We start from the raw sequence: 23,121 nt of genomic DNA, 5'->3' as shown, positions 1-23,121 counted from the left end.
TGCCTCGACAGAAGATCATGAACATACACTCAATGGCTACTTTATGAGGTACAGGAAGTTCCTAACAAAGTGGCCACCGAGTGCATGCTCCAAGATCAACATTATATGCTGTTTGTAGTTGTTATGTGAGAGCTTACTCTGCAGAAGGTGGTTTCTCACAGTTCGATACGTACAACGCCACATAAAATGTTTCATTGGCTTTAAGGCATGTTACTAGATCCTGAAATGCTTCACAAATGAATGGCCAAATTTCTTCCTTCAAATCCACCACTTACATTTCAAAGTAAAATACCATATACTGTCCTGAGATTAATTTTCTTGCAGGCATTTACAGGGAAAAAAAGACACAAAGTCCGACAACAATCAAAAGAAGACAAACAGCGCAAATGAAAACGCCAAAGAATCAGTTCAGAGAGTAGTGGTGGGTGAAGTTATCCGTGTCGGTTCAGAAGCCCAATTGTTGTGGGGTAATAACTGTTCCTGAACCTGGTGGTGTGGGATCAAAGGCTTCTGTACCTTCTGCTCGATGGTAGTAATGAGGAGAGGGAATCGCCCGGATGGTGAAGACGGATGCTATTTCTTGTGGCAGCACTTGACGTAAATGTAATCAGAGGTGGAGAGGGCTTTGCCTGTGATGGACTGGGCTGTATCCATCACTTTCTGTAGCCTTTTCCATTCTTGGGCATTGTTTTTTTCTATACCAGACAATGACGCAACCAGTTGGGATATTCTCCAATATTCATCTGTAGAATTTTGACAAAGTTTTTGGTCACATGTCGAGTCTAAGGAGACTTCTAAGAAAGTAGAGGTGTTGTCGTCACACACAAAATGCTGGAGGAACTCAGCAGGTCAGGCAGCCTCTATGGAAGAGAGTGCAGCTCATGTTTCGGGTCAAGACCAGTCCTAATAAAGGGTCTGGGCCTGAAACATCAACTGTACTCTTTTCCATAGATGCTGCCTGGCCTGCTGAGTTGCTCTAGCATTTTGTGCATGTTGCTCAGATTTCCAGTGTCTGCAGGTTTTCTCGTGTTTGTGAGAGGTGTTGTCGTGCCTTCTTGGTGATGACACTTTCGCGCTGGTATGACATATCTTCTGATGTGTCAACACCACACAATTTAAAGACACTGACCCTCTCCACCTCCACTCACAGACTTTTGAATAATTATTGCATCTACTTTTGCAGTTTCCTTCAGCCTTGGTAACGTTCCCTGCAATTTGGTCTTAGTTCTTTGTCTACGTTTGTACAAGAGTATTATTTCCCAATCACATAAAATAGGTTAAATACGTCTCAGTGTATTGAATTAGGTTGGCTGTGTGCCAAAGGTTGCAAAGGCAGCATCTGTGTTCGGCTGTTCACAGGTAAGTACATCCCAATGTGTCTCTTTCTAAGGCCTGGGATACACTGTGTGCTGGGTGCCAGCACATCTGGCACATCATTCTGCCACATGTAGCCCAGTGCTGGAGCCCAGATGTGCCGGGAATCCCCGGCATTACTCTGGAGAATATGACACTCCGATTCTGTTCTTGTTTAGACTCCTTTCACTTTATTTTAAATACGTACTGCACAAGACATGCAGTTGTACAAAAAGTTAATGAGGCCACACTTGGAGCCTTGTGTACAGTTTTGGCTACTCTGTTACAGGAACAACATAACTAACTTGAGGGCTCGAGTTATAAGGAGAGCTTGGATAGGCTAAGATCTTATTTCTTGGAATGTTGGGCACTGAGGGGTGACCTCATAGACGTATATAAAAATGATGAATGTACAAACAGGAGAGATTCTGCAAATGCTGTAAATACAAGCAACACACAAACAGCTGGATGAACTAACTTGGAAGCACATGATAAAATAGGCCAGAGTCAGCATGGACTCCTGAAGGGAAAATCCTGCCTGACAATTGTTGGAATTCTTTGAGGAAATAACAAGCAGGATAGACAAAGGCGAGTCAGTGGGTGTTGTGTGGGTACTTCGATTTTCAGAAGGCTTTTGACAAGGTGCTGCACATGAGGCTGCTTAGCAAACATGGAACCCCACAGATTCACCACCCTCTGGCTAAAGAAATTCCTAAGAACCCATGGAATTTCAGGAAAGATAGTGGTATGGATGGAGCATTGGCTGATTAGTAGGAGGCAAAGGATGGGTGTAAAGGGAGCCTTTTCTGATTAGCTGCTGGTGTCCAGTGGTGTTCCACAGGGGTTGGTATTGGGATCACTTCCGCTTACATTATATGTCAATGATTTGGATGACAGAATTGTTGGTCAGGTTTGCGGAAGATACGAAGATAGGTTGAGGAGCAGGTACTACTGAGGAAGCAGGGAAGCTGCAGAAGGACTTAGACAGATTAGGAAAATGGGCAAAGAATTGGCAGATGGAATACAGTGTCCAGAAGTGTATGATCATGTACCTTGGAAAAAGTAATAAAAGTGTAATCTATTTTCTAAATGGGGAGAAAATTCAAAAATCTGATGTGCAAAGGGACTTGGGAGTCCTCGTGCAAGATTCCCTAAACGTTAATTTGCTGGTTGAATCAGCGGTGAAGAAGGCAAATGCAATGTCGAGGGGACTAGAATATAAAAACAAGGATGTAATGCTGAAGCTTTATAAAGCACTGATGAGGCCTCATTGGAATATTGTGAGTAGTTTTGGGCCCTTTATGTAAGAAAGGATCTGCTGACATTGGAGAGAGTCAGAGGAAGTTCAGGAGAATGATTCCAGGAATGGAAAGGTTATCATGAGTAGAATTTGATGGCTGCAGGCCTATACTCGCTGGAATTTAGAAGAATGAGGGGAGGATTTCAATGAAACCTTTCAAATGTTGAAGGGCCGAGATAGAGTGGATGTGGAGAGGGGAAGTCTAGGACCAAAGGGCACAGTCTCAGAATAGAGCGATGTCTATTCAAAATAGGAATGACGAGGAATTTCTTTAGCCAGAGGGTGGTGAATCTGTGGGGTTTATTGCTGCAGGCAGCTGTGAAGGCCAAGTCATTGGGTGTATTTAAGGTGGAGGTTGATAGGTTCTTGATTAGTCAGGGCATCAAAGGTTATGGAGGGAAGGCAGAAGAATGGGGTTGAGGGAGGAATGGATCCGCCATGATGAAATGGAGGAGGACACTCAATGGGCTGAATGGCCTATTTCTGTTCCTGTGTCTTATGGTCTCGTGGTCTAACTCACTCAGCAGGACAAGCAGAATCTATGAAAAAGGAACAAAAAGTCCAAGTTGCGGGCCAAGATTTGTGCACTTGTGTCCTGATGAAGGGTCTCGGCCTGAAATATCAAATGTTTACTCCACTTCATAGATGCGGCCTAACCCGCTGATCTCCTTCAGCATTTTGTAGGGTGAATGCACAGTCTTTTTCCCAGGGAAATGAAACCAAAGACTAGACTGCATACGAGAGGGGCAAGGTTTAAGAATGCCCTGAGGGGCAACCTTTTCATCTTTTGCATGATTCATTTATTTTTGTAACTCATGGTAATTTTATATCTGCAAAACAAATTTCATGACGTATATCAGTGATAAAAAAAACCTGACTCTGAACTTCTTCATGTCGTGGTTGGTGCGTATATAGAACCAATTGCCACAATAACAACACTTAAAAGATATTTGAACAGGTATATTGATTTAAAAAAAGATTGAGTGATTTGGGCAAAACACAGGCAAATGAGACTAGTTCACTTTTAGGCAACTCAGTTTGTTGCCTAAAAAAAAACTCGGTTTGCTTGGATGAGTTGGTCCGAACAGTCTAGTACTGTGCTGTAATACTCAATGACTCAACTTATAAATATTCTAATATCCATTTATAGATAAACAAGTAAATACTCAAAGTAATTTCAGTATTTGAACACATCGATATCAGAAAAATTATAAACTTTTCTCAAGCCTCACAGACTGACAGACCACCCCCAAGATTTTGCACTGGTTGGGGGTCCTGGAGCAGGGACTCAGGGGTGTGCAGCCCAAGGGCCAACTGGCACTTGAGACTTTGCCTCACTACTTAACTTCAGTGATCTCTACCTCACTATGTTGCTCTCTCTCTGCACTATTAATTCTATCTATACATTCACATTGTAATTTATAGCATTTTTTACGTATGGCACTGTACTGTTGCCACAGAAAAAATCCAATTTCTTGACATACGTCACTGACAGTAAACCTGATCCTGATTCCCCAGATGGTCAGACTCATATACCTACATCAGGTCAACGTGGTGAGGAGACGAGCATGGAGTCGGGTTGAGATGGCAGGCTGAACTGGTTATCCCATTTAACTCTGCTCTCAAACACATCTCCCCTATTTCACGTACATCTGCTCTCACTCCATCCTCCCACCACCCCACTAGGAATAGGGTCCCCCTGGTCCTCACCTATCACCCCACCAGCCTCCGGGTCCAACATATTATCCTCCGTAACTTCCGCCACCTCCAGCGGGATCCCACCACTAAGCATATCTTTCCCTCCCGCCCCCCCGCTTTCCGCAGGGATCGTTCCCTACACGACTCCCTTGTCCATTCGTCCCCCCCATCCCTCCCCACTGATCTCCCTCCTGACACTTATCCTTGTAAGTGGAACAAGTGCTACACATGCCCTTACACTTCTTCTCTTACCACCACTCAGGGCCCCAAACAGTCCTTCCAGGTGAGGCAACACTTCACCTGTGAGTCGGCTGGGGTGATATACTGCGTCCGGTGCTCCCGATGTGGCCTTTTATATATTGGCGAGACCCGACGCAGACTGGGAGACCGCTTTGCTGAACATCTACGCTCTGTCCGCCAGAGAAAGCAGGATCTCTCAGTGGCCACACATTTTAATTCCACATCCCATTCCCATTCTGGCATGTCTATCCACGGCCTCCTCTACTGTAAAGATGAAGCCGCACTCAGGTTGGAGGAACAACACCTTATATTCCGTCTGGGTAGCCTCCAACCTGATGGCATGAACATCGACTTCTCTAACTTCCACTAATGCCCCACCTCCCCCTCGTACCCCATCCGTTATTTATTTTTATACACACATTCTTTCTCTCACTCTCCTTCTGTCCCTCTGACTATACTCCTTGCCCATCCTCTGGGTTCCCCCCCCCCACCTTGTCTTTCTCCCCGGACCTCCTGTCCATTGATCCTCTCATATCCCCTTTGCCAATCACCTGTCCAGCTCTTGGCTCCATCCCTCCCCCTCCTGTCTTCTCCTATCATTTTGGATCTCCCCCTCCCCCTCTCACTTTCAAATCTCTTACTAACTCTTCCTTCAGTTAGTCCTGACGAAGGGTCTCGGCCTGAAACGTCGACTATACCTCTTCCTAGAGATGCTGCCTGGCCTGCTGCGTTCACCAGCAACTTTGATGTGTGTTGCTTGAATTTACAGCAACTGCAGAATTCCTGTTGTTTTTGTTAAATGAAACTTCGGTGCCTTTAATCCCACTGCAGGCAGGCATCTTTGAAAAACCCTGTGAAACGTGTGAGTTAGTTCTCTCTATCCAAATTGTTTTGTTACAGACACAAGGCAGAATTAAAATTCAAATCACGATTGGTCAGAAGCATAGAATCGTTGTCTAATTGGCCTGAGCACCACAACTATCAGTTTCAGACAGTAGGCCATTCATCCGGAACTAACCAAGGCCATCAGACTACCTCAGTCTCCCTTACCCAACACAGAGCTTCATTCAAATCAATTACCTTAATTTCACATGGAAGTGAATTTCGAGGCAAAAAGAAACTTGCCTTCTTTCAGCTTAAACCCATTCCGCCGTCGATGGTTTAAACTTGAAATACATAGCTCCAGCATCTCTCAAATCAGGTCTGCTGGCTGAATCTTTATTAGCATGAAAATATGACGTCCCCTCCAGCAAGGGCGCCAGCATCTCGTGGTTCCATCTGGCAAAGCTTCTGGCCCTGCTTGCAAGTGCTTGAAGTCAGGCACAGCACCACATGGGCATGCTCGCTGCTGCCATGCAGAACTGCTAAATGTTGTTTTATTTGTCTCGTCACAAAACACACTGGACCAATTGACCAGCAGCTGGCAACTGTCCAGGGCTAAAGCAGAAAAGCACTGTGAGCATTTAATCTTCAATTATAATGTTTGAGTTTTTTTTGTGTCTAGCAGCAATAGTACAGGAACAGTGCAAAATAGCAAAAATCCCCAGGCCCCCATTCAGAACCAGATAGGAGATTCATTGGACAAGGAAGCTGTCACACTAGAGATCCAATGACTCCAAGTCTCTTGAATGTGAGGGCGATCATTACAGTCCCATTGTCCACAAGGGGCTCCTCAGCCAATACCACTTCAGAATTATTGGCTAGAGATCTCAAGTCTTGTACCCATGAAATGTTTATCATGAAGAACACCTCCTATATCTCTGTCTCATAGGAACAGTAATTTATTTCAATAATTGTTGCTAGACTTTTTTCATTCACAGAGGGTACTGAATATAGTGAAGGAGCTGCTGGAGTAATGGTAGAGATGGGGTCTGTTGTGAGATTTAAAAAGCATTTGGACAATTAACTAGGTAGGCAAAGATCAGATTTAGATTTACTTATCACTTGTGCGTTGAAAGATACAGATACAATAAGGCTGAAAGAATGCAGAGAAAGTTTACAAAGGTGTTGCCGGGATTTGAGGACCTGGGATACAGGGTAAGTTTGAATAGGTTAGGACATTATTCCCTGTAGTATAGGAGATGAGGAGAGATTTGATAGAGGTATTATGAAAAATTACGAGGGATATAGATGTGGTAATTTCAAGCAGGCTTTCTCCACTGTGGTTGAGTGAGACTAGAGCTAGAGGTCATGGGTTAAGGGTGAAAGGGGAGACATGAGGGTGCACTTCTTCACTCAGAGAGGGGTGAGATTAAGGAACGAGCTGCCTGTGGAATTGGTGGATGCAGGTTCGATTTCAACACTTGAGAAGTTTGGATAAGTACATGGATGGGAGGATTATGGAGGGCTTTGGTCCAGGTGCAGGATGATGGGACAGGGCAGAATAATTGTTTGGTACAGAGTAAAATGGCCAAAGGGCCTGTTTCTGTATTGTAGTGCTCTGTGACTCTAATTTACGAAAAACTGTACATGAACAAAGACTGACAAGCAACCAATGTGCAAAATATGAACTGTGCAAATAAAAATTTAATACTGAGAAATTGAATTGTAAAGAGTCCTTGAAAGTGAGTCTGGAGGTTCACAGTAGATCTCAGCAAAGGTTCGCTTTCTGGGAAGTCTGGGGATGGCATCTCCGTTCCAAAATGATGTCTAATAGCTCAGACAGGTTTCCAGAGAGAGGCAGTTTGGCAAAAGGCCTGATTTTTAATTTTACAATCCTGTGACAATCTATTCAACTTCAAGCTTGATTATTCCATTTTTTATGTGTTGCAGCTGAATCAACCTAATTTCTGTGACAAGTTTCATTTTCAAAACAAAAAAAAACTTGTACAAAAAGGACTGAGGCCCCTGTGTGACATTGTTCTATGTTCCAAACCACTAAACATCTTATGGACTTTGATTGAAAGACACATTTTGCTTTATGTATTCATCTTATAATTGGGATCTGCAGCCCTTTCAGATGTAACCTTGTGTTTCTCCCACTCCATACACTTTCCTTTCTGTGGCTGTCTGTGCAAGCAACAGTAACAGATCAACCTTAAACCGCCCCCAGTCTCTTTCGAATGAATAACAAAAAGGGTATTGTCATGCAAGGACATTTTCCATTTTATCTCAAGTTCTCGTGATAAAATCACATGGCTTTTCAAAACCACAATCATTGCTAAAGTTTGAATGATGTGGAGTTTTTGTGAGAAACTGCAGATCAAAAGAGGGAAGAAAAATCTGGATGTTTGCTAATTCAGGGCAGAAAAAATTGCTGTAATGTCTTCATTAGCAACTGAATCAGTTTTCAAATCCACTTCTGGAAAGCAGCAGGCTATGGATTCATTACAAACTCTGTTTTAATCACTTACTCATGGACAGTAAATCAGAAGATGAGGCCTGTTGGCCAGAGTCCCGGGTCTGCAAATCTCTGTAAGTCTGATGGGGTAGTCGTAGCCCCAATGTCTGCGTGTTCGTGTCCAAATCCAGTTTCACATCAGAGTCTGCTGGAGGCCGTAGGCCGAAGGCTGAAGACTGAGGAACACAGATTGCCTTGGGGTTAGAGGGCTGTCTTTGTGCATGGATGGAAGGGATAACGAGATTTGTTTTGCTGTTGTTAGTTTGTTGCCCGCTGTGTTTTGTTGTGTTCTATGGTGTTTTACCGAGCATTGTGGGCAATGCTCTATTGCGACAAAATTGTGTGCCCCCACCCCCTGTCAAATCCTTGGCTGTGTTGGTTGTATTTCACTGTACATGTGATAAATAATCTGGAATCATGGCTGTAAGTTTTTAAACACACATACATTTGATCAAGTAACCAGCTGGGTTACTTGTCCCTGTGAATCAATTCAAGCCTCAGGTTAGCACCGAGTTGAACTGTGGTCCTTAATGTTTGTGACATATCTGAAATTGTTCTTAACCAGTTTTCCAATCACCTTTTTCCTGCCCCCTAATACACCCCTACTTGCAATTTTGAGGAATAAATTAAAAAATGTTTGAAAATTATTTTACTGCCTTTGTTATTTACTCAGGCTGTTTGCAACGGATTGCTGTTTTGAATATAGGAGAGTGTAGGGTCATGGGAACAGGCTGGGATTGGACTTGATGCCAAGATCAGATCGGGTTCATGAGTGGTGCAGAAGGCTAGAGAGCTGAGTGGCCACTGAGTGCTCCCACCTCCGACATTCTGGTACCAGTGGTTAATTTCACATTTCCTTCCAGCAGATAAAACCATTCAGCCCAATGCACACAAAATGCTGGAGAAACTCAGCAGGTCAGGGAGGACCGTATGGAAGTGAATAAGCAGTCGACATTTTGGGATGAGACCTTTCATCAGGACCTGCACCATTCTGCTGCCACAAGACAACAAATTTCACGACTCCTGCCGCTGATAATAAATTATTCCCAATTATCTCTTCTGTCTCACGTGGCCATCAACTGTGCCCTTAACTCTGTGGACGCTCACCCACGTACACCAGGAGGAGCACACGGATGCCAAGTGACCTGCCCAACCAACACTCCTTTGGGATGTAGGAAGAAACTATAGAGCACCTGGGAGAGATGCACACAGTCACAAAACGGTCACAAATTCCACGACGAGTCCGTCGAGACTCCTGAGAGGCAAACATTCCATCAGCAAGCAATTTGTGCACAAATTACATGTACAGTCTGTGTATCATTCTAACAAGATTGAGATGAAAGGTAGCATTATTCAGGGTGTAAAGGTATATTTTATTTTTGGTCTATTGTGGTGCTCCATTTCCAAGAGTTGTGACACGGTGATATACAGGCAGCCAAAAGGAAGTACAAAAGGGCTTCTCGTTGACTCCTTCTCTCAACCTCTCTCTTATCATTGGATAACAGGTGCTAGGGTCTGTGTTTACCTTTTACATTTGTAACATGGAATGATGTCAGGTGAGTATCTCATCATTCTGGAGAATGACTACTGATAAAAGTGATTTCTGAAAGGACTCTATTTTAAAAGTTTTGGGATGAGTGAAAGGTGAAGCCAAGTAGCTTATCATCTCAGTTTTACCTCATGTCACCCAAGTTACAGGGGTGGAACAGTGGTACAGCTAGTATTGCCACAGCCTTATATTGACCTACGTTCATTAGTAAAGGCATCAAAGGTTATGAGGAGAAGGCTGGAGATAGTGTTGGGGGGAAAATAAACCAGCCATGATCAAATGACAGAGCAGACTTGATGGGCTGAACGGTTTAATTATGCTCCTCTATCTTGTGCTCTTGTTTGGAAAAGACATAATTATAACTTTTTTTTAAACCAAAGAGGACAAGCTCACAGATGCGGACAACAAAATCCACTTATGTACTTTTACACAATTGCTTAACTTATTAATATTTTGCAATTTGTATGTTCTGCCAATGCACACTCACTAAAATAAAACACCAGCAGACTCTTTCAACCTGCAGACAGCTGTCAGCCGCCACATTGTGATCAAAACTTGGACCAAGGGCAAAACCATGATGGATCAAAACAAAAACATATGGTCAAACACAAGTAGCAGATCGAAGCACATAGTTACTCATCGGCAGTTCTGAGTGAAGGTTCAGTGGTGATCATTAGAAACAGTGAGCGAAGCAATGCCAAACAATGTGTTCAACAGATGAACAAGTCCAAAGATGAAACTCCTGAGCCCAGACAGCATCATCTGGCATCTTGGAATCCATGAGTTCACTTGGACAAAGACGCAGTGGCGTTCTGGTCATGTTACTAGAGCAGAAGTTTGATCCAGGACAGAACTCTGGACTCTCCCACTACAGGAAATATCCTCTTCACATCTACTCTATCTAGGGCTTTCAATATTTAGTAGATTTCAATGTGATCTCCCCTTATTCTTCTAAACTCCACTGCGTACAGACTCACAGCCATCAAACGCTCCTCATAAGTTAATGCTTTCATTCCCAAGATCATTCTCGTGAACCTCCTCTGGACCCTCTCCAATGCCAGCACATCCTTCCATAGATAAGGGGCCCAAAACTTCTCACAATAAGTGCAGTAAAGCCTCAACTTTATAGCACAAGTCACAGGACACCTCCTTGGTAGGGGCTGTCTGGGGCTGCTCTGCAGATCTGTAACAGCAGAGTCACTAAGATACTTCAGTATTTTTGCAATTCTTATCAAAATGTTAGTTCATGCACTGGCTAGTCATCAAACACCTCTCAAAATTCATCTTATTAAGTAGCATTTCTTTAGAACAGTAAAGCACAGTCCAGGCCCTTCAGCCCACAATGTTATGCTGAACTTTTAACTTAATCTGTGTTCAATCTAACATTTCTTTCCCACATAACCCTCAATTTTTCTTTCATCCATGTGCCTATCAAATTCTTTTAAATCTCCTTAATGTATCCACCTCTACTATAACTCCCAGCAGCGTGTTCCATTTACCTAGCACTCTCTGTGTAAGAAAAACCTACCTCTGACATCTCTCCTATACTTTCTTCCGATCACCTTAAAATTATGCCTTCTCATATTAGCCACTTCCAACCTGAGATAGAGGCTGTCCACTTTTCCCATATCTCTTATCATCTTGTACATCTCTGTCAAGTCTCCTCTCATCCTCCTTCACTCCAAAGAGGAATGCCCTAGCTCGCTCAACCTATAGTTATGAGACATGGTCTCTAATCCAGGCAATATCCTCATAAATTTCCTCTGCACCCTCTCTAAAGCTTCCACATCCATCCTGTAATGAGTGACCAGAACTGAACACGATACTACAAATGTGACAGAACCAGATTTTTATAGAGCTGCAACATTACCTCATGGCTCTTGAACTCAGTCCCCTGACTAATGTAGGCCAACACACTATACACCTTCTTGACTACACTGTCAACTTTGAAGGGTCTATAGACATAGATCCCAAGATTCCTCTGTTCCTCCACACTGTAAAGAATCCTGTCTTTCTTTTAAGGATTCTTATAGATCATATGAAATAGGAGTAGAATTAGGCTATTTGACCTATTAAGTCTGCTCCAATGATATACATCTGGGCCAAACTGTTTTGTTGCACAGCTAATCTTTTTGATCCAAGTCAATTCTTGGCTATCAGCAGTACATAATTCAATCAGGTTGCAGGGGAAGATTGCACTGGAACCCTCTATCCTTGGACCCGTTTCAGTTCTCTGCAGATGGCACTTGAGACTTACTCCAATAATCTGCCACAGCAACCAAGTAAATGCAAATCAAACTCTATGAGGAAATGGACAGTGGCCCACAAGAGAGCAACATTTAAAAAAAAGCTCCCTCAGCCCTACCAGTGGCTTACCTGGAGGGCCTCAAAGTGAATGTGTGCAACACAAGGCAGTCACAATATTCTTTTGTTTAGACAGATGTCATATTGTTTGTTTCTTTGTGCTAACCTGGAGATGATGAATCCCTGCAGCTTCAGGCTGTAATTAAAGCTTCAGAATATATTTGATTACGCATCTGTTGCAAGTTATTAAATTTTCTTTTTGGGAAGGCAGGAAGTAAATTGGAAACCAGTGTTTTTTGTTCCTTTCTTCGTTCTGAAATTGCCTCAACCCAAGATGGCCAGTGGTTTAAGATCAGGCAGCCTGCCTCTGGACATCATACACACTGCGTTGTGCGTCGGGTGGCAATTCAGAGAAGCGTCGGAACCAAGTTCAGTTCTGGTTCCAGCAGATGTCCACACAGGCACGTGATCCGACGGGAATGGCAGCTTCCCAGGCTGGGCTGAAACACTGATGTGCCATGCCAAATGCACTGACTCAGATCACCCAACTCGCAATGAAACGTGGCGCCATCTGGCGGTGCATATTTTTGCTCTCCCAGCTGATGCTTTTTGCAGTGGCCGAGATGATAAGAATCTGTGGCCTCACTGACTGCTAATGGCACGTCCTGAAATAGTGTGGAAAGCAGCTGGTCAACAGTACCCTGTGATCTCATTTAACAAGATGAGATGAAAGTTTCAGACCCTAATAAGAATCAGCTCTGCGATGTTATCAAACTCACATTGCCAGGGAATTATTATATTGGACGATGGCTGAAAGAATCGCGAATTTAGGAACCACAGTAGCATAGCGGTTAGCCTGACGCTACTACAACTTGCTACGTTCCGGAGTTTGGAGTTCTATTCCGGCGCCGTACGTATGTCCTCCCCGTGGAATGCGTGGGTGTTCCCTGGGTGCTCCAGTTTCCTCCCACAGTCCAAAGGAGTACTGGGTAGGTTAATTGTCCCATGATTATGTTAGGGTTTAATGGGTTAGTTGGGGGGGGGGGGGAGGGGGTTTGTTAAGGCTGCGTGGCTCAACAGGCCAGAAAAGCCTACACCACGCTCTATCGTTAAGTAAAAATAAAATAACCACATCCAGCCAAAAGTCACACACAGCTTCTTCTAATGAATGTCAGGTCTGGTTTCAGCAGCTGAAAATACAAGAGCTGAAAATATGTAAGGGATACATTTCTAAAGTGCCTACCATTGTATGACAACTTGGGCACTCCATGGGGGCATTACCGTGTTGGATTAGAGTATACAATTGCTATTTTTCTTATAGCTTAATCTTTCCTATGCTTGCTTGTATTTTTATATAATCACCTATATAGATGCTAAAGTTCAGTGCATTTTCCAGTATTTGTACTGTGGTATAGCTGATTCTGTACTTTCCTATAAGATTTTCCATAGCAGGTGTCATGCCTCTTGAATCTGGCTATTTTATCGGCTAATTTTTAATCACTGGAATATTTTGTTATCTTCCTTGCCTGAGCCAGTTTTTGTACAAGACAACCACAACTTTGTTTTTCTTTCCGACACCCCGCACTTCCTACCCAAGATCTACAAACCTGCCTGTTCCACCATCTGCAGATTTCCTCGTGTTTCTGTTTTTTCTTTCTGTACTTTGTCTCATACTTTGTTCTTATGACCATTAATAAACGGCTGTAAGCAACAAGTTTTAGGCCTCACTCTCGACTTCTGAAGAACCTCTGGATTGCAAAGTCACCAGACCCAGTACGTGATACACATAGACAGATCTTAAAACCATATCATGAGCAGAGATGATACACTTCACTAAAAGTACATGTGATAAATACATCTGAAAATGAATCTGAATAAAGAATGAATTCCAGAAGAGGCAGTTGAAAGCATAGTTAACAATGATACAACCATAACAATACATCTTCACCTTATAGTAAAGTGTACTGTGCAGTGTAAACCATACACCTAAATACATTTTAATGTACAATGCACAACATGCTACACAATATCCTTGGTCTAACTCTACTTTATTCGAGTCTGTGCATCCATTCCTAACCTGGCTGAGAACGGGCATTTAAACTTAGCTGTCATTTTCCACTTTATGGTTCAATCTGTTGGCTGTTTGCTCGAAACAGTTGGTTAAAAAAAACAGAAGGACAGTTGTCAATTTTCCATGATTACAAAACCTATATTTAAGCAGTCACATGAAATTGTCTTGATTGAACAAATATAATAAGATGGAAATGTAATCTAATTCAGTCAATTTATTTCAATGCAAGGTACAAAGACAGATTTTTTATTGCAAAATTATAGACTGGTTCCAAGCATACTCTTGCAAGTGGAATGTGCTTCTCAGATCTACATTAAAGGGGAAGGTATCTCTGGGGTATGAACCACTCCTGATAGATGTTTGTCTTCCAGAGATAATTCAAGCCCTTCCTGCAATTCCTAAACACAAGAGACTCAGATCATCTGGAAATCCAGAGGAACAAACACAAAACGCTGGGGAACTCAGCGTCTATGGAGAGGAATGAACAATCAATATTTTGGACCAAGAGCCTTCATCAGGACAGGAGAGGAAAGGGGAACAAGCTAGAATAAGAAGGTGGGGAGAGGGAATGGACCACAAGCTGACAGATGATAGCCGAAACCAGGTGAGGGGGAAGCTAGGTGGATGGGGAAGGGGTGATGAAGTGAGGCGCTGGGAAGTGACATGTGGAAAAGATAAAGGGCTGAAGAAGGAGGAATCTGATAGGAGAGTGGACCATGGGAGAAAAGGAAGGAGGAGGGGTACCAGAGGAAGGTGATGGGCAGGAGAGTAGAAGAGAAAGGGTAAGACAGGAGCCAACCAGCAATTTTTGTTTTCTCCTGGAATAGTTGTCACTTAAACTAAACTATTGAGCCTATCATTGAGGAAAAGCTAAATCACATAGCTTGTTCAAAGTTCAAAGTAAATTTATTATCAAAGTACATATACGTATCCATATACAACCTTGAGATTCATTTTCTTGTGGGTATTCACAAAAAAATCTTCCAAGAAGACCACAACCTTGTCATGGTTTGGAGGCTTGTGTACCACAAATACCCGGAGAGCTATGTTGGCTGGAGTCAGGGCTTTATGCTTTGGCTCTCTGTAGGATCACCCATGGCAAACTGGTCAAAGGGTAGAGGACAGACCAAGAGTGGTCCACCAGTCCTCCATGCAAGGGGGTTCAGCTCACACTGAATGGAGAACCCTGACTGGTAAAAAAAAACTGTTACAAAAACAGCAATGAAGAGTTCTTCTACATCTGAGTGCAACAGTACTGTATTCCTGAATCTCCACCCGGGATTCGCATCATTGACAGTAGTGAAAATCAAGAATCTACTGACACAATGAAGGAAGCCCTGAACACCGCCAGAGATGGAGGACCTTCATTGCTGCTCTAAATGCAAGTGGCATAACAGGCAGTAAGTGTTCACAGTAAATACAAGAAACACAACGGAATCAATGAAAGACCGCACTCAACAGGATGGACAAACAACCAATATGCAAAGGGCTGTGGAAATGCAAAAGGAAAGAAAATAATAATAAATAAATATGGAATAAATATTGAGAACATGAGATGAAAAGTCCCTGAAGGTGAGTCCATAGGTTGTGCTCAGTTCAGTGTTAGGGTGAGTGGAGTAAAGTTATCCCCTCTGCTTCATGAGCCTTATGGTTGAGGGGTAATAACTGTTGTTGAACTTGGTGGTGTGAGTCCTAAGGCTCCTGTACCTCCTTCCTGATGGCAACAATGAGAAGAGACCACGGCCTAAATGGTGTGGATCCTTGATGGTGGACGCTGCTCTCAGACAGACCACAATCCACAGATAAATGATCAAAAGGCTTACTCTTAGATCTTCTATCTCTCTTCCTATCCCAGTTAGTGAACCTTTGTTTCACCTGCACTTTCTGACTTTCTAGGAATCATTTGGACAAAGTCTTCACCAGACAGATCCAGTGACTTTTTAAATTTGTTAGTGAGATTAGGACATCGGTGACAATGCCAGTGCCAGGGTAGTGTATAGCACAACACCATTACAGCTCATGGCATCGGAGTTCAGAGTTCAATTCCAGCATCCTCTGAAAAAGAATTTTACATTCCTTCCTGTGAGTGCATGGATTTCCTCTGGGTGCTCCTGTTTCCTCCCACAGTCCAAAGATGTACCAATTAGTAGGTTAATTGGTCATTGTAAATTGTCCTGCAATAAGGCTAGGGTTAAATAGATGAGTTGCTGGGTGTTGAGGCTCTTTGGGTTGGAAGGGCCTCCTTTGCACTGCGTCATTAAATAAATAAATAAGAATTGCATCCTGAGAGGGGGGACAATTAAGGCTACATCCACACTAGACCGGATAATTTTGAAAAAGCTGGTTTCACGTAAAAACGATAGGCGTCCACACCAGGTGTTTTTGAAAATACCTCCGTCCACATTAAAACGGGTATTTGGGCACATCTCCTCCTACTGGGCACGAGCAGGACGGACACACAGAAAACAAGCAAAGAGGAAACGGTATACTTGGTGTGCATTTGTCCAGTTACAGACTAGAAAAACTTAGAAGTAAATTGCCAAACGAAAGACTTGGCGTGCATTCGTCCAGAAACATTTCCTACGGCCATGGTCTCTTCACCGATGAAAGGGACGACAGCTACAACTAAATGCAAAAAGGCTTGTTACTGGGCAAAAGTGAAATTAACTGTTACCTCATTTGTTTGCCTTTACTTTTGCCATGTCTTTGTGTATTATTTTGCTGTATTTAACATATGCAATAAAACAAGTTACTGGGCAAAAGTGACAATTGCATCTATTGAATGTTTGCACAAGCAATACATTAATAAAGCACCTTGTTAAATGTATAAAACATGTCTGCATCAGTGTTATCTTGTATTTCTATACAATGTTACATGAGGCTGTTACACATCTATTGTCAGATATTGTTGTTGTGTTGGAGGCTGCGTTCAAGAAAACAATGAAATGCTGCGCTGCCGCCACCATTTGTTCCTGCACGTCATGACAGCGTTTTTAAAATTAGTCGGTTACCCCGTACATGCTAAATGGCCAACCGGCGTTTTCAGATTTACACACTCTGGAGAGTGTTTTAGAAAAGCTCCGTTTTCGGGGCAGGAAAACATCGTTCCAGTGTGGACGGAGGGTCAAAACGAAGAGAAATAGCTTCAGTTACGGATTTATCCGGTCTAGTGTGGGCATAGCCTAAGAGCCAATCTAAAGTCTGCAACAGACAGGCAAAGATGGGAAATTTCCTTCCTGAAGGACATTAGTAAATCAGGCAAGTTTTTACGACTATCTGGCAGCTTTGTGATTACTAATATGGATTTGAATTTTTTTAAAAAATTCAGATTAATATATTACATGAATTTGTACCCTGGGACTTTCATTGATAATTTGATGAAGTTGATAATTTCTGCTTGAAGGGCCAAGGAAGTTACGACAGCCCAGCAGTTGTAACGTCTGCTGTCACTGACGTCAGCTTTTAATTTAAATTCCAGATTTATTTAATTATTTGAACTTAACTCCCCAGCTGCCTTGGTGGGATTTGAACTCCTGTCCTTGGATCAATGGCCCAGACCTCTGGCAGGTAGTGCAGTCACTTAACCACTTCACTACCATCCCTGATGCATTCAAGTTTGACATATTTGAATGCTGCATACACAGGCAAATAAGGAAGAAGGCTTCACTTCCAGCTTGTGTAAGCAAGCCACCTGTTACCATAGAAACGGCAAGCTCCAAATGCCGCAAGGCCAACCCAGCTCTCTCAGAAGGGTCCTAGTACACTAAAAGGCGCTACCAGAGCCTTATTTAATACTGTTTTCAGGACTTTTACAGTGTGTTGTCAGTGCCTGGCCTGGTGACAGTCCTTAAACATATTATACATTCAAATGATTACTGAAACTCCTGAAATCTTCCAAGGCACCTCTGGCAACCCAGAATTTAATCACTCCATCACAGGCTGCTATTCCTTTAGTTGGAAATTCTCTTCCTATACATCCACAGCTCTCTTTCTCCCTGCATAATGCTCCTTTAAAATCTTAGTTCTACAATCAAAGATTTAAGGACTAAACGTTAGCTTAATTTGTCACATGTACATCGAAACATCAAAACAAACAGTAAAGCTTGTTGTTTTTTGCGTCACCGAACACAATCCGAGATTTGGGTCTTTGAGTCTGCTGGGGAAGCTGAAGGACCAATGTCTGCTAGTCCTTGAGCCACTAGAGCCTGGAGGCCCAAAGACAGCCCGCCCTAGGGTTTTAGTTTGCGCGTGCGTGTGTGTGTGTGTGTGTGTGTGTGTGTGTGTTGCATGTGTTGTTCTGAACATGGTGGATATGCTATGTTAGTGCCAGAATATATGGTGACGCTTGCACATGCTTAGATTGTGTTGGTTGTTAACATAAACAACACATTTCGCTGTACGCTTCAATGTATTTGTGATAAATAAATTCATCTGAATCTGAATCTTAAGTGGTGAAAATCAGTATATAACCTAAAGTTTCCACCTCGGGTATTCTGAGGATGCGACAATATTAGAGATAATGGTGCATGATTCATTCCTAGTTGGATGAAAACTTGCCACACAACAGCATCTACCATGTTGCAGTCTTGTGTCCAAAACTCATTCCTTTAAGGTCAATGGAATCAGTCTTGATGGAGAAGAATGACTTACTGATGCTACTGTATTGTGTATCACTGTTAGCCAAGGGTTAACTTCTAGACGGGCAGCTATCCAGTGCGCTGCTAAGCCAAGAGCTTGGGTGGCCAGAAAAATTACACAGGCCACCTTGAACATGAGAGAAGCAACCTGGACAGTATTCAACCAAGATCAAAGAGGTGATCCTATCAATTATCCTTTTGTCCCCGAAGCTTTTCTGACCACAGCTTGGCTGCTGCTTCTGTCTGCTGAACGATGTTGATTTATTTTTCATCAAGGATGCTACATGTATTAGCTTTCAGTAAAGAGAGAAGATGCAACGCAAACTCAAGAGCTGTGAGATAACCTTGCAGCTCGATAAAACCCAGATTAGACCACTAGAATGTTGCATTCATTTCTGGGTGCCTCATGAGAGGAAGGATGTGGAAGGTTTCGAGAGGGCGTAGAGGAGATTTACCAGCATATTGCCTGGCACGTCTTAGGAAGATAGGTTGAGCGAGCTCGGGCCTTTCTCTTTGGAGTGAAGGAAAATCAGAGGCAACTTGATAGAGAGGTACAAGATCATAAGAGGGTAAGATCAAGTGGATAGAGAAAGACCATTTCCCCAGGGTGAAAATAACTAAAATGAGGAGGTCAAATTTTTGAGGTGACTGGAGGAAAGTCCAGGGAGGATATCAGCAGTAAGTCTTTTCCACAGAGAGTGGTGGTTGGGTGGAACATCCTGCCAGCGGTGAAGGTAGAGGCAGATACATTAGGGTCATTTAAGATAGGTACATGCATGACTGAAAAATGTTGACCTATGTAGGAGGTAAGAGTTAGATTGATCTTAGAGTAGGTTAAGATGTTGGCACAACATTGTGAGCCAAATGCCCTGTACTGTGCTATAATGTTCTATGTTCTACAGACATAACCAGAGGAACATGCTCCCGAAGTTAACAATGGGTGTAGTGGCTGGGTATCCAATTCAGCTTGCCTTGTTGGAATATACTGCACATAAATGAGAGAAACAGCACAGAGCCTGTCCATGTTTAACATGGACTCTGTGACATCACAGAGCCCATGCGAATCATCAATTACCCATTTAGTCCTTTTCATATTCTACTCACCTTACCCCAGATTCTACTACTCACTGGGGCAATTTACAGTGGTCAATTAACGTACCAACCCGCACGTCTTGGCACGTAGGAGGAAACCTGAACACCCAGAGAAAACCCAGGGGGTCACGGGGAATGTGCAAACAACGTCAAAGGCTAGGACGAAACCCCAGTCTCTGGCACTGTGAAACAGCAGCTGTGGCATAATGCAGCTGGTACTGAGAAGGGGGGTAGGTAGTGCCTCTCTCAGGACCTCAGCAACTTCACGATTTGGTCAGCATTATAGCATGTGATCAGCACTCCTGAGACTGTTGTATGTGGATGGGCGGGGTATGAAATAAATAACAAGTCCTCAGTACTGGACTTACGATGATAAGCTGAGTGAGTTAGGCCTTTTCTCTTTGGAGCAAAGGAGGATGAGATACAACTGGATAAAGGTATAGAAGACGGTAAGAGGCATAGACAGAGTGGACAGCCAGAGACTTTTTCCGAGAGTCGAAATGACTGATAGGAGCGAGCATAATTCTGAGGTGATTGGAAGGGAGTATAGGGAGGATATCCGAAGCAATCCTTTACACAGAGAGTGGTGGGTGTGTGGAATGTCCTGCCGGAGGGGGTGTGTGGACACAGATATACTGGAATTTTTAAAACTCTTAGATAGGCACATGGATGATAGAAAAATGGAGGGATATGTAGGAGGGAAGAGTGAAATTTATCTTAGAGTGGGTTGCGCTCGGACTGACTGTGGGATTTTAAGATTCAAGGTCTAAGTCTCCAGTTTATTTGTCTCATTTACATCAAGACATACAGCGAAGTGCACAATTTGTGTTTAACAGCCAACACACCCGAGGGTGTGCTGAGGGCAGCCCACAAGTGCCGCCACTCGCACTGGCACCAACACAGCGTGCCCACAATGCTCAGCTGAACAACACAGACGAGAACAAGCAACAGGCAACAGCAAAGACAAGCCCTGTTCCACCCTCCTTTGATCCTTCACCTCTGATTGGCTGGGTAAGGAGTCAATCAGAAGCTGAACGCGAAAGCCAGCTGGGCACTCCGCGCACCCTGTGCAGAAGCACAAGCCAGTTGCACTGTCCCTGCCAGTGACACTGCAGGCCAGCTTTTTGAGTGGCACATCAAGTTCATGACCCAGTGTAACAGAACCCCGGTCACCTGCTCTGACAGCAAGTCACTGGAATCTCGCTCTTGAAGGGAAGCCATGAATTCCATTTTTATTTTGGGCTCTGCCGAATTCTCCTGATGGGAGTCATTCTTAGCATTCTGAGCATATACTTGCCTGGAAAGCAGCTTCAGTGAAGTAGCACGATGTTGCCTGAATAGCTGTGGTGTTATTAGCACCCTTGATAGGATATATATTTTATCCGGCACGTCCAAATCTCAGAGGATAGCCTTTCCAGGGGGAACGATGCACTGGTGATTCAGTAAGGGAAGGAATGGGGTTTAGTTGGTGGGTGGAGGTTAGCGAGGACAATAGTTTGGAGATGTATTAAAAAGCAAAGAGATATTAAAAATAGCACGGGTGTCAAGGTAGCATAACGGTTACAGTGCCAGTGGTCAGAAGATTGGGGCTTAATTTCTGTTACTGTCTGTAAAGTTTGTACGTTCTCCCCGGCTCCCTCCCAGTGTTCTCATTTCCTCCCACATTCCAAAAGACGTACGGGTTAGGGTTAGTGAGTTGTGGGTATGTTAGGTTGGAGCCAGAAGCACATAGGGGCTGCCCCAGCACATCGTCGGGCTGTGTTGATCGCTGACACGAACGACGCATTTCGCTGTACAGTTCGATGCACACGTGACAAATAAAGCTAACATTCCTTACGATCTTTATCTTTACGAACGAAAAGACAGCTGACAGTGAGGGTGGGGGGAGGTTTACGACAAATCTAACTCGGAACTAATTTTAACTTCTGACTAAGATACGTAACTATTTACGAACTAACCACCTGCTGGAGGAACTCAAAGGGTCAAGCATCATCTGTGGGAAGAAAGAATTTGTAGACATTTCAGGTCAAAACCCTGCATCAGGACAGAATCCATTTCCTCCCACAGGTGCTGCTGAACCTGTTCCTCCAACAAGTTCTCTGTTGCTCCAGTTCCCAGTATCTACAATCTCTTGTGTTTCCATGTGTTAATAACACTAAAGGGATGAGGTGGAATGGTCAATCCCCATTCCAGAGACTGCAGCTCCTAGTCCTGGTTGCACGAGTTAAAGGGACATTTAAAAAAGGGCCCATTCTGGGCCTGGCAGTTAAAGATCTGACCGCACCTCCCAAAGATCAACCGGGGAGCTCCAGCCAACATTTACCACCCCCCACCCCCCATGCCTGAAGCAGCTTCCTTTAACTGATTGTTCTGTGTAAAGTACTGGCTATTTCCTATCGTAAACTCACAACTGTACCTCAAAAAAAAACTTCACTGGCAGCGGGTGGAGATGAGACGATTATGCTGCCAGAGGAAGTGGTGGAGGCGGGTGCTATTACAACAGTTTAAAAGACATTGAGACGCTGTGTGAATAGGAAAGGCTTGGAGTGATACAGGCCAAACATGGGGAAATGGAATGCACAAGAGATTCTGCAGATGTTGGAAATCCAGAGCAACACACAAAATGCTGATGGAACTCAGCAGATCAGGAGGGAAGCAAACAGTTTATGTTTGTGGCCACCACTGATGAAGGGTCAACTGCTTATTCCCCTCCATAGATGCTGTATGACCATGGAAGAAGCTTAGGCAGACTACTTGGTCAGCATGAACACTAGGCTGAAAAACCTGTTTCCATCCAGAATTACTCAATAATAGCTGAAGGTCATGAAAGCTGTTAGTTAAGCAGAGTGCTGTAGCACTCCCAGCAAACCCCAAGGCTAATTTATAAACATGAGTGTTAGCAAGTCGAGAAAATGGATCACACAACCCTAAAACTGCCCCCCTACTCAATGAGACAAAGGCTCTTTAGACTGTCATCTCGTCTTTATTTTCATCTTTCATTTCCCTGTAACTCTCATCACTATTGTCAAAAAGATTGCTCTCTCAAAATTAAAAACACTGACTCTGCCTCACAACTCACAAGTTAGAGGAAATTCCAAAGTTTTACAATCCTCCCAAGAGGAAACTCCCCCTCAGTATTAAATGGTTGTCACTGATTACAGTCGCCTGGTTTTTGATTTCCTCATCGGTGGAAACACCCTGATGGATTTCACCTTATCATGTTCCCTCATAATCTCACGTGCATCAGTGAGGTCTCTCTTATAAACTCAAGATCTTAAGTTAATCTTTCTTTGTAGATCAGTTTCTTCATGCCACAAAACAATCCAGTGAACCTTTCTCAATGTTGCTTTGGACGCAGTGTAGTTAACCTATGTAGTACTGTGAGTGATCTAACCAAAGATCCCTGCAGTTGGAGCAAGCAATGCTGCCTTTACGTTCCATCCTCTTTGTCATTAACTATTCCAACAACTTCCTAATGCTGAAACCTGGTGTTTAACTTAACCTTGTACAGGATTACGTATTCCAGAGGGGGAAATT

At 43.4% G+C, this 23,121-nt stretch overlaps 1 protein-coding gene across 16 annotated transcripts in view; it reads right to left on the bottom strand.

Moving 5' to 3' along the window:
• Positions 1 to 23,121, bottom strand: part of celf2 (cugbp, Elav-like family member 2) — an 809,970-nt gene that overhangs the window by 230,165 nt on the left and 556,684 nt on the right. The gene's annotated exons all lie outside the window — the stretch shown is intronic.

Source organism: Mobula birostris, chromosome 23 (assembly GCF_030028105.1).
Source record: "Mobula birostris isolate sMobBir1 chromosome 23, sMobBir1.hap1, whole genome shotgun sequence".
Classification (NCBI taxonomy): domain Eukaryota; kingdom Metazoa; phylum Chordata; class Chondrichthyes; order Myliobatiformes; family Myliobatidae; genus Mobula; species Mobula birostris.
This window is presented reverse-complemented; position numbering and strand designations above follow the sequence as displayed.